We start from the raw sequence: 11,900 nt of genomic DNA, 5'->3' as shown, positions 1-11,900 counted from the left end.
CCCCCTGTCTCCGCCCCCTGTCTCATGCCGCTCCGTCCCCGTCTCCTCACGTCCTCTCATCTCCGCCTCGATCTCACTCTGTCTCCGGCCGTCTCATGCCGCTCAGTCCCCCGACTCCTCCCGTCCTCACATCTCCGCCCCCATCTCCCTCTGTCTCCACCCCCTGCCGCTCCGTCCCTCTTCTCGCTCGCCCGCCGATATTTCCCCGTCGGTTGCCTTAATGTTTTGGGGCCTGAACCTGGGCTCGCATGCCAGCAGAAAGGGCCTCGCGTGCCCTCCCTGGCACGCGTGCCATAGGTTCGCCACCACTGCTGTATTGTATACACTGCTGTGTATGATTGGGGTGCTATGTTGGTGCCCGGATTGTTACTGTAATTATTTACTATGCAAAATGAATAAAAAGATTTTTTTTTAAAAAGCATCAAAACTCAAAGACAAACCCTGTAATTTGCTGCACTGATTTACTTGCAGGTTTTAAACATTTCACTAGAGTCTCCATGCAATATCTATATATAGACATCTAGTATGCTGGGAGAAGATACAGTGAATTACATTTCTGCTGCTACCAGCCAAAATCAAAGATTTGCAGCTTGTATTAAACTAAAGCAATATTATTTATGAAATTCTGAAATTACCAAAAGCTTCGCATATACTGTAGCTGATATTTTATAAAGTGTATTCCAGTCATAAACTCATGCTGCCATTGTTAACATATCACATTCATTTTACAGTACATTAGTTCTGGTCTTTGCCATCAATTCTCTTCATAAAAAGTCTTGTTAATTCAAAATGAATAAATGAGGTATTTTTTCACTCATTCTGTATTAGCTTTTCAAAGGGATTTTTCAGGGCTCTCAGAGGAAAATGCCAGCGTAAACGCAGTAAGTTCTAATTTCAATATGACAAAACAATGATATAAATGGAACAGAAAATAGTTTGTTGGAAAGTCATTTAGGTTTGCAGTGACTTTGACCAATAGTGTGCATCCCTCTTATTTTTAAAAAAGCTATAACAACTTTATATTACAATAGTTACTTTAAAGTGGAGCTTGTAGTCTGAAGTAACAAACTACATACATGGTAGCAATGTGCAGGAGCACCTTCTTACAAGGTTTAGGATCAGTATTCACTAGATCCTGCGGGAAGGCTGTGAGGTCATCCTCACCTAGTCGAAATGGCCCAAAGCTGCATTCAAAATTAAGTATTTTTCCTTTTTTTTTATTTAAGAGAACTATGGGGTAAGTGTTTTTCCCCATAGTTCTCTTAAGGGTCATGGGAGAACATATAATAGCATCCTCTCGTGACCCAAAGGTCAGTATATCGCGAGCTAAAGCTTGCGGTATACTGAGACCGCCGCAGCCGTGACGGATCCCGACATTACTGTCGAGATTCACCCAGCTGGGTGAGTGACAGCTGGCTCTGCCTATCTAGAGGCAGAGCCAGCTGAACCCGCCCCCTCCCCGTCCGTTCCTCCAGTCAGCGCAGAGGAGGGGGGAATTTCTGCAGGGAGTCGTGACTGACAGTCACGACTCTCTGCAGGGAAATAATCGAAAAGTGAGCGAGTGACAGTATGTGTTCGCTCACTTCCCGATCTATTGAGCCGACGGGTGACAGTTTCATTGTCACACATCGGCTCGAACTATGAGGCTGAGTGATTTTCACTCACCGCATAGTTCTCCTGTAATGTTTTATTTCGATAATTTTTATTGTTAAACTTAGCGATATAGAATCTGGGTGGGGACCACCATTTAGGTCTTAGTTGCTTCAGACTGCATAGTTAGCTTTAATAATGGCAGACTGAATTTATAGGGTCAAAAGCATTATTTATTTATTTTTTTAATTCTTTATTTGTAAACAAAGTGGTGGGATACAGAGATAATTCACATCGTATCTGGGCCACATGGCCGCACATTAAACCAAGGCAATGAACAACCTGATGATTAGTGTAGTGCCAAAGACAAACATTGAACTTCTCAAACAATATCAGAGAATGTAAAGTATATACATAATATAAACAAGAACAACACCAGTCAGGTTGGACTCTCTGCCACCCAGCCCCTTCGGCATTTTGTGGTATAAAACACAAATAGGACAGTGTTCAGTGGCAGATCGCAAGACCCAGCCCACCGACGTGGAAGGCCAGCATCAAAGCGGTCTACCCCAAACTACACACATTAATTAAACAAAACAGAACAAAACAACACAACACAGAGTAGGAAGAGCGTGAGAGATAAAGAACACATAAGGGAGGGTAAGGGAAGGTTCCAGGTGTTGGCCAACTCCAGGGCCTCCGGCAAGGGTTACTCCTAGTCCTGCCCGGAGAGTACAGCAGGGGGTTAGCTAGGACTCGCTCCGTCCCTATGTTCTGGGCCTGCTCAGAGTCGCAAAGTCAGCTGAGTCCCTGAACAGGTACCACGCGCTCCAAGTAGTCACGAATCTTGACTGGGTCCCATTTAAGGAGGAGGTCAAATCCTCCATCAGTTTAATCTCCTCCACTCGGCTGACCCACATTTCGACATTTGGCTGTGTGTGCTTCCACAGGGCCGGAATGCAGGCCCTTGCTGGGTCAAAAGCATTATAATGTAAACTTCTACTAATGTGCACCTGCACTGCAGGAAAAAAAACAAAAAGACATAAAAGGAGAAAACTAGGGCACACAGCTGAATGATAAATGTCAAAAAGTAAATGATTAAAGTGTCATATTAAACGACTGTCTGTCATGCAAAAAAACTGATTTTGTTGAGGACTATGCTGCCACCATCGAACATTCCACTGTAAGTGCCTTACTATTATCTTCTGAAATAAAGGGGAGGAAAGGGGGTACCTGAGTGCCAAGACTGGTTGAAAGTCTTGGCTCAGATAATGTTTTTTTTTGCAGACATCTTATAGTGCATGGTTTTGGAGCATAGTGGCAGACTGGTAATTTGTTTTCTACTTGACATGTTCACTTTATGGTCCTGCATATCTACATATATCCATATTGTGAGGTGAGACTGTTACAATAGCATCAAAACTGGGATAAGATGTGAGAGCATAAGGCATGGCAGGCTTTGATCTCTTTAACCACTTTCTGACCGGGGTGTTAAACCCCCTTCCTGCCCAGGCCATTTTTCAGTATTCAGCGCTGCAGTACTTTGACTGATATTTATTCCGTCATGCAACGCTGTACTGAAATTAATTGTATACCATTTTTAGGGACAGATAGAGATTTATTTGGGTGGTATTTAATCACCACTGGGGTTTTTTAGCATTTACTATATATTAAAAATAGAACCGAAAATATTGGAAAAAAAACTGTTTTCCCTACGTTATTTTATAAAACATTTATTATTACCCGATTTTTTGGTAAAATATAAAAGCCGGGGTCACATTCGGGTAAAAAGACACCAAACATGCCAAGCCTTAAAATTGCGCACGCGTGCGAAACATTCAAAAACTACAATACCCAAAATTGGCCATAGGCGACTCTTTAAAAGCTTTTACCACTCATCAGTGTAGTGTTATCAGTTCTTGCGCGCTGTCGCATCAGACGCATGTTTACGTTTATATGTGCTTGATCATGGGGGGTGGAGGACTAAAAAATGTAGTTTTAAATAAAAAACTTTTTTTATGTGACCTTATTTTTTAATTTTTTTTACATTTATTTTTTACACTTAATGTTATTGCTATCGCATAGAGGGATACCAATCCCCCTATATAATAGCAAAGGCACACTGACAGGTCCTCTTTATGGAGACATTATGAGTCTCTAAGACCCCTAATGTCACCTGGGGACCCCCAAAGAAGCTGATGAAGCAGAGATCTGCTTCATCAGCTTCTTCTCTCCGGCAATAGCAGCCAGGCGACTAGCTACACATCACTTCCGCATTCACAGTACGGAGGGAGATCAGCAATGAGGAAGATGCTGATTTCCCTCCCATCTTACCTCCTGACACCCTCCCGGGCTGCAGATGGGGTGGCGGATCCCGGGATTGAAGGTGAGGGTGCAGGAGGGGGGGTGGCAGCAGCACTGCAGGAGGGGGAAGGGGGACCAGCAGCCACAACATACAAGCAATTGGTGGCTATAGAGCCGCCGATCGTTTGTATGTCATAAAGCCGGTAACGGCTGTGAAGAACGGACAAGCTTTTTCTGCCCGTGTGCGCGCGCTAGGGGGCGTGCAAAACCAAAAAAAAAAGCCGTCTGATTACTGTGACCCGCCCATGTGAGTTTGCCGTCCGTCATTTTTTTTTACAACGGGCTGCCGGCAAGCGGTTAGTATTTACCTTTTCATGTAACATAAAGGGATGTTTACTAAAGGATGAAGAGTTTGGAGAAGGCTGGAGAAGTGAAAAATCTATGCCAAAATAGCTGATTTGGAAAACTTCTCCAATTCAGCTCACTTTCCAGTTCAGTCCTAGATTGTTCACTTCTCCTGCCTTCTCCAAACTCTTCACCCTTTTGTGAATAGTCCTGATAGTAATATTTTTAGCTCCATAAGCGGTTTTAAAAACAAAAAAGTCAACAGCTAAGCCCTCATCTCCATCTCGAACCACTCTTCTTAGTTCTTGACTCAGATACACAGAGAAGAAACACATGACCTTCACATGTAAGGCAGAGGTGTCTAAATAGCGGTGTCTTTGATGTGCAGGCTGTGATTGATAGACTGGCCAAACCTTCTCTTTGATGTTTGAGAAAGGCAAGATGGCAAGGCCTAATGAGGAAATTACTAGGTCTACAATGACACACTGTAGCAATGTTTTTGCCCACTGAATAAGCTAAAACAACTCACTGGTGCATAAAGAACATACTCTGTAAAATGTACCCAAGAGCAAATGAATTATTTGTAAGACATTGGTAAGACATGTAGGCAATAACAAATTGCCTTCCTGTGGTAGGCAAAGTCTTCAGACTAAGGGGTCTATTCACTAAGCTGCCGAGGGCAGCCGAGTGAATGACCGATCTGAAGTGAAGTGAGCCGAACACTGTTCGGCTATTCACTTCAGGCTGGTACGGCTGATTTCAGACGTACATCGGCTGAAATCAGCCGTACATCGGCTTGCTTCGCGTGGCTTCGGGTCGGCCGAACATGCTCAGCATGTTCGGCCGACCCGAAGTGCAGAAGGAGTTCGACTCAGCCGATCCAACATCTGGATCGGCTGAGCCGAACCTCCGTCAGGCTACTCACTGCTTTTCGGGCTATTCTTAAAAGAGTGAATAGCCAAATGCCGCTGAGCGGCATTCGGCTCGGCTGTTCTGCTCGGTCCCTCAGAGGTACCGAGCAGAACAGAAAAAGAGTGAAAAAAGTTTTAAAAAGTAAATAGAAAACGATTGTGCGGAGCTAGCAGTGACAGCTAGCTCCGCCCAATAGTTTCCTATTGTCCGGCGGCTCTGCTGCTGTAAAAAAAAAAACTCTCCCGGGCGCTCTGGGAGCCTCCCGGCCGCCCAGAAGAGGAACACCGCTGTGTCTTTTGTTACAGCACCCCTTCGGTTCTACTAAACCGAAGGGGTCCTGGGGGCGAAGCTAGCCGAAGGATCGGCCAAAGCTATGGCCTGATCCTTTGGCAGCTTCGTGAATAGACCCCTAAGTATAGGGGAAACCTAAAAAGGCTTATAGGCTTCCTAAAGTATAACAAACCAGTACTTTTTGGATAAAGTTAGGAACATTTAGAAGGGTGGAACTCCTGTTTGCTAACTCCAGTTTGGGAGATTTTCCTTCACTTTTTGTCCTGGTGACAACAGTGTTAATCTGTGAAAAAGATTTGTAAAGGAAAGTGAGGAGTGCCATAATAAAAGATTTGGAAAATGTAGCTAGTTTTGGAACAATCATATGTTTATTTTTTACATGTCACCTCCTTCTTCAGGGATTTTTGGATGGGGTTGAGAAAGCCTATCAGTGGTTTCAATTGGGTCATTTAGACTAGGAAGGTCCTGATGTTGCTGTCAGGTTACTGTGGCAGTAACATTAACATTGGGTCCTTCCTCTCCTAAACCCCTTAACTAAAATCACTGATTTGATCTTGCTCAAATCCATCCAAAAAGCCCTGTACAAGGGTCTGACCTTAAAAAAATCCAAATCACATTAAATCCCAATAATGGACTTCCAAGTCTTTTATGCATGACATTGCTCACCTAAAAATATCCCACGTCTGATGGGACCCCTTGACGAGGACCTTCCATAAGTCAAGCTGCCACAGATCATCCAACAAGGTCCAGTGCTACCTCTCCCACCCACTACAGACTGTGGTAGGAAGTGAGGAGAAATTCATAATGGGGACACATACAGCAATACAAGCTAAATAAAGTTCTAGCCTTCCCACTCCCAACAAAAAGTTTATTACTATTGTGCCCCACACATGATGCAATATTTAAATATACTGTATTCTATTTCTGAGAGGAGGTCCAAGCAAAAGGGCTTGAGAGTCACTGGTTAACAGCAACCCTGTGCTTTGTACATGTGGGGCATTTAATGCTCCCCCTCCCCAACAGAACATCCTCACTTTTACTTTGCTCCCAACCTCTAATCAGTTGACAGGAGTTAGGAAATGAAAAAACACTGAGCAATATACAAAGTATATACACACTATAAAACTTTACTACACAGCCCTAGAGGCTGTGTATCATCATAATTTTGGCAATGGAGAGCAATCTTTGGTAAGCCTGGCCCCATGGCCATGCTGGCCAATAAGACATCATCCTGGAAGAAAGAAGGCTCAGAAGAGATTCTCATAAGTCAGCCCAGTCATGTGGCCACAATAATCCACTACACTGGTGGCGTGGGCAGTTGTCATGTAAGCAGCTAAGTAAAACAGGGACAAGGGAGGGTGTTGTGAGTTAGTTCACCCTTTCATTTTTTTGTGAAAAGGTAAACTTAAAATATTATAAGTATTTTGTTTGATATACATTTTATAGACATAGCAAATTTTACTTTAGTTTACTTCAAAACTATTCTGCTGGGGTTGGCAACTACCAGCACACGTGAAAGGGGTGACCCCTGGCACTTTTTTTTACTGGCACATGAAAAAGCCTGGCCCAACCACCTCTCTGATGTCATCAAAGCATGCCAACAGCAGCATTTATAGGCTGTATTTGCAGAAACCCATCCTTCAGAGTTCCCACCTGCTGGAGTTTACAGGAGGTTAGTTAGCAGGACCTGAGTCCAGCTGCTCTCCCTTCCATAGCTGATGGACTGAGAGGTGTTGAAGTCTAGGTGTTGAATCACCATTTGTTTAAAGGCAGAGACAACCATTTGGTAACTGCACAAAACCAGGAAGTAATTGGGGTTATCCTGAAAAATTGTTCAAACACCACAAAGAGAAAATAGAAAGCATGAACTAAGAGGGTTATTCACGTAGGAGCCAAAGGATCCAGCTGTAGCTTCGGCTGATCCTTCGGCTCTCTTCGGCCGCCGGTGCCCTTCCGTTTAGTCGAACCGAAGGGCTGCTCTACGGGCTATTGAGAATAGCCCTTACAGCAGCCAAAGGTGGCCGATTGACTCAGCTGAGCCAAAGGCGTTTGCTTTGGCTCGACTGAGCCGAAGTGTCAGCCGAAGTGGGGTGAACGGCCTGCCGAAGGGCCAGCCTTTTGCCCCGCAAATGACAGCTTGGCCCCACCCAGTTGTAATGACAGATCAGCATTCCCAAATGACCTGGGTGCGCTGATCTGTCATTAAACAATAACAACTGGGTGGAGACGGCCGTGATGTCACCGCCGGCTCCATCCAGTTGTTATTTATTGGCCAGGACCTGCTAGAAGACTCTAGAAGGAGCCGGCAAACAGGAAACCTTTGGGCTGAGATAGCTGTCACTGATAGCTCTGCCCAATTGTTTTTTTTAATATTTTTTTCTTTTTTGAAATAACTTTATTTATATTTTAATTTCACTATTTATTAACATTTTTAAAATATTTTTTTAACCTTTTTGTTTTTTTCTACTATTTTCACTATTTTCTATTCTGCTCGGTACCACGTAAGTACTGAGCAGAATAGCCGAGCTATTCACTCACTGCCGTTCGGCCCCTATGTGACTTAAAAACATATTTTACTATGTAGAATAGGTAGTTAAGAATAAAACAGAAAGGTACAATTTTGTTGCCCTGACTGACCCAGATAACCGAAGTTCTGTAAAGTTCTGAAAGTTCTGTAAACCAGGGAGTCCTGGCCAGGCTATAGCTTCTCTTATCAGGTGGGTATCAGTGGCACAGCCTCCTCTCTGCATGTGTAAAATGGAGCTGCTGATTCTGAAGTGCATGCATGAATTGGGCCTGATCTGAGGTTAAAAGTGCATTCATGCACTTGGGCCAATTTGTGGTTTGAAGGTACAGAAATTGGCGCTGATCTGAGTTCTAATAGGTGCAGAAATTGGGGCTAATATGAGATCTTTGTCTGATGTTGCTGAGCCAATTTAAATAATTTCATTCTTCTATTTTAAAGAGAAGTTTTCAGCCTAATAGGGTTCCCAGAATATTCATGCACACAAAAATGTGTAGTAAAAAGCAAAAATTAGCCAATTCTGCGCACAAGAAGTCTTGGCTTGAGGAACATAAGGCATGAATTAGGTGGATGACAGACTCAGAGATGATAATATCTTCACATAGAAATATCAAAATCAGAACACTATATTGGTGACTGCACAACTAATAAAATGATACCATATGATATTAATAATTAAAAAAAGATGGAACTACTGTCATATAAATTAATACAACTATGTCAGGGATACCAAAAGAAGATGCTATAAGAATTGATGTGCCTAAAACCTAATAAAAATGCACTTTTTGTATGAAAAATCTTGAGGCCTCGAAAGTTTTATGGAAAGTATAAGGATGGGTACATGTGTATCATTTGCAACTTGCAAGACAAGAATGTGTACATTATACTATGAAAATGTTGTCTGCTGGACATCTAGTGTGGTAAGACCTTTTAAAACCAAGCATGAGGCTACATTACATGAGCCAACTGACAAGTAAGAAACCATCAGAAGGGCTGTTTCTGCATAAAAGAAACAGACAAATCTTTTCCATCAGATAGTGGAAGTAAAAAATTAGGAAACTGAGTGCAGCTCACGTGTATTGCAAAGAAGAGATAGACATTTGCTGATAGAGAATACTCAAACAAAGCTTTCCTAAAATGTTCCAAATTCATAATTAAGGGGGGGCGTGGCCGGCGCATGGCGGAGTGAGTCGCATCTTCCCTCTGCTCCCGTGCGTGGTGCCCCTTACAGCCTTTCTACAGCTCCATTGGCGACCTAAAAACCTGATGGGTACCAAAAGACACCCCAAAGCAACTTCGGGCACGGGTGGACGTAAGTCGGGGAAGCTTTCTACCTTCTTCCAGACCTCGCAGAGGTCGCCGCATTCACCCGCGGACCTGCCGGCTGGATTGGGCCTAGTGGAACGGGCCCGGAACTCGCCGCGTGCGGACCCCTCTGCTGGACGGGATAACGCTCAAGCCGGTATATCAACGCCACGGATGAGCCTTCCCCACTCCCCGTCGATGGCTTCGGTATCGGAGGAGTCGGTGGATCCGGCTGATTCTGGCCGGGAAGAGGGTGAAGATGACCTGAAGGCCTATATCCGCTCTCTGCCTACACGTGCAGACCTGGAGCGTTACGTGTCTCGGATGGAGGCTGCCTACAAAACTGAGATGTTTGGGCTAAAGGCTGATGTCGCACATATCGGATCACGTTTGGATGACTTAGAAACTACCCAGAACACAGTATCTTCCAGATTGGACCTACACCATCAGATACTGCAAGATCACTCGGTCCAGCTACATGATCTGATTTACCAGCTAGACGACCAGGAAAACAGATCCGGGCGTAACAACATCCGCCTCCGGGGAATTCCTGAATCAGTGGAAACTGCGGCTCTCCCTGACATGGTACGTGCTATTTTCAATCAGCTCCTGCAGAAACCCACTGACGAACCGTTAGAGATTGACCGTGCTCATCGGGCCCTGGGCCCGCGGTCAGCCGCCCACAACCGTCCGAGGGATGTAATCTGCAGAGTGCACTTTTACTCGGTAAAAGAAGCGGTGATGTCGACGGCACGGCAGTCTGATGAGATCCAGTTTAACGGTTCCACGATCCTCCTCCTGGCGGACCTATCTCGTCGTACCCTACAGATGCGCAGAGCCCTCAAGCCACTACTGGAAGTGCTTCATGCAAACAGCATCAATTACCGCTGGGGTTACCCATTTCATCTGATCGCATCCCGCGATCGGAAATCCTCGGTCTTCCGACACCTGGGCGACCTGCCGCAGTTCCTTGGCTTTTTTCAGCTGGCCCAGGTGTCCCTTCCGGATTGGCCCTATACCACGAGCTTTCCTGACGTTCCGGTCCGTGAACACTGGCAGACGAAGTCTCCTCGCAGATCTGCATCCTCAGCAACCTCGGTGAAGTGATTCATCTCTCTCCTTTTAGGTAACTTACCTGATGGAGTCCGGAGACTTTCGTCCCATGACAGAATGTTCCTTACAGTTTGAGAACTCTGTTTTGCCCTGTTCTCTATGTGTTTAGGAACTCATACCACCTCTGCTTCTAGACAGCGGGGTGTCTGTCCACGGTTATGACTCATGTTGGTTAAATCCCCTGTTTCAGTTTACAGTTATCTGCTATGCCTTCTGTTGTTTGCATTGCTCAAGTTGCAATACATAACCCCATCCTTACTTTAATCTGTATAGGCGTCTACTATTGCTAGGCTGGTGGTGGGGTGCCGCCCACGAGCAGATTTCCCATCTGTTCGCTCCGTTTGGGCCCCCCTGCCCCCACACTAGGTCACCCACGTTACTGTAGGTGTTAGGCCATATGGCCAGCTTTAGATGCTTGGGTTCCCTACCTGGAGCCTGTCCTGGTGGACACGGCTCTATGGTACAGTCCCATTTGGGCTCCCCTTGCGAGCCATCTCTTTATTTGTTATGGTTGTTTCCTCGTGTTCCTTGTCCTGTCCCCCCTGTTTTGTTTGTGTATGGTCTTGTCTGTTTTAGATTTTCCTGGGACGGTACGTACCACTACTCGATCGCACTCTTATCAGCATTATGATGACCACGCTACACACCCATGTCTCTGTCAATAAGTTCCTTTAATGTGAAAGGGTTTAATCATCCCTCTAAACGGTCCCAGATTCTTTACCACATGCATAAGCAAAAGGTTGATATTGTGCTCCTGCAGGAGACGCACTTTTGTGCTGGGAAGCACCTGGCTTGTTCCCAGCGCTATTATAGAGTAGTAGAGTGGTTTCACAGTACCAACCCCTCTACTAAATCTAAGGGCGTCTCCATTGGGATTCACAAAACATGCAAGCTTAACGTATTGGACTCTGCCATTGACCCCCTGGGGCGATATGTTTTTCTAAAGACCACGTTGAACGGGTCCAAGTATACACTTGCTAATATTTATTTGCCCAATTCTTCTCAGGTTACCGCTTGTCTGCGTTATTTGAGGGTACTGGAGTCCTTCGCGGAGGGTGCCATAATTCTAGGTGGCGACTTCAATCTGCCTCTGGACCCACACCGAGATGCATCCTCTGGTAGGAGCTCAGTTTCCAATGCAGACTTACGTAAGTTGAAACTTAGACTTGCCTCCATGCACCTACTTGATCTTTGGCGGACTCTACATCCTGACGTCACGGACTACACCTTTTTCTCACATGCACATAATTCCTACAGTAGGATTGACTACGTGTTTGTTTCTCAAACTTTGCTTGATGCCTCCCCGGGTGTAAGCATTGGACCTCGCGTGTGGTCAGACCACGCCCCACTTTTCTGCTCCCTCCGCTTCTCTGCGATGCCACCCACCTCCCCATACTGGCGGTTGAATGACAATCTCCTCTCTGACACAGTGTGCTGTGCGGAGATCAGGCAGGCCGTCTCTCATTTCCAAATGGACCATGCCACTGACCCGACCTCTCTCCCCACTAAGTGGGAA

This window comes from Nanorana parkeri, unplaced genomic scaffold (assembly GCF_000935625.1).
Source record: "Nanorana parkeri isolate BGI_ZX_2015 unplaced genomic scaffold, ASM93562v1 scaffold718, whole genome shotgun sequence".
NCBI lineage: Eukaryota > Metazoa > Chordata > Amphibia > Anura > Dicroglossidae > Nanorana > Nanorana parkeri.
The sequence above is the reverse complement of the archived record's forward strand: the minus strand, read 5'-3'. Positions refer to the sequence as shown.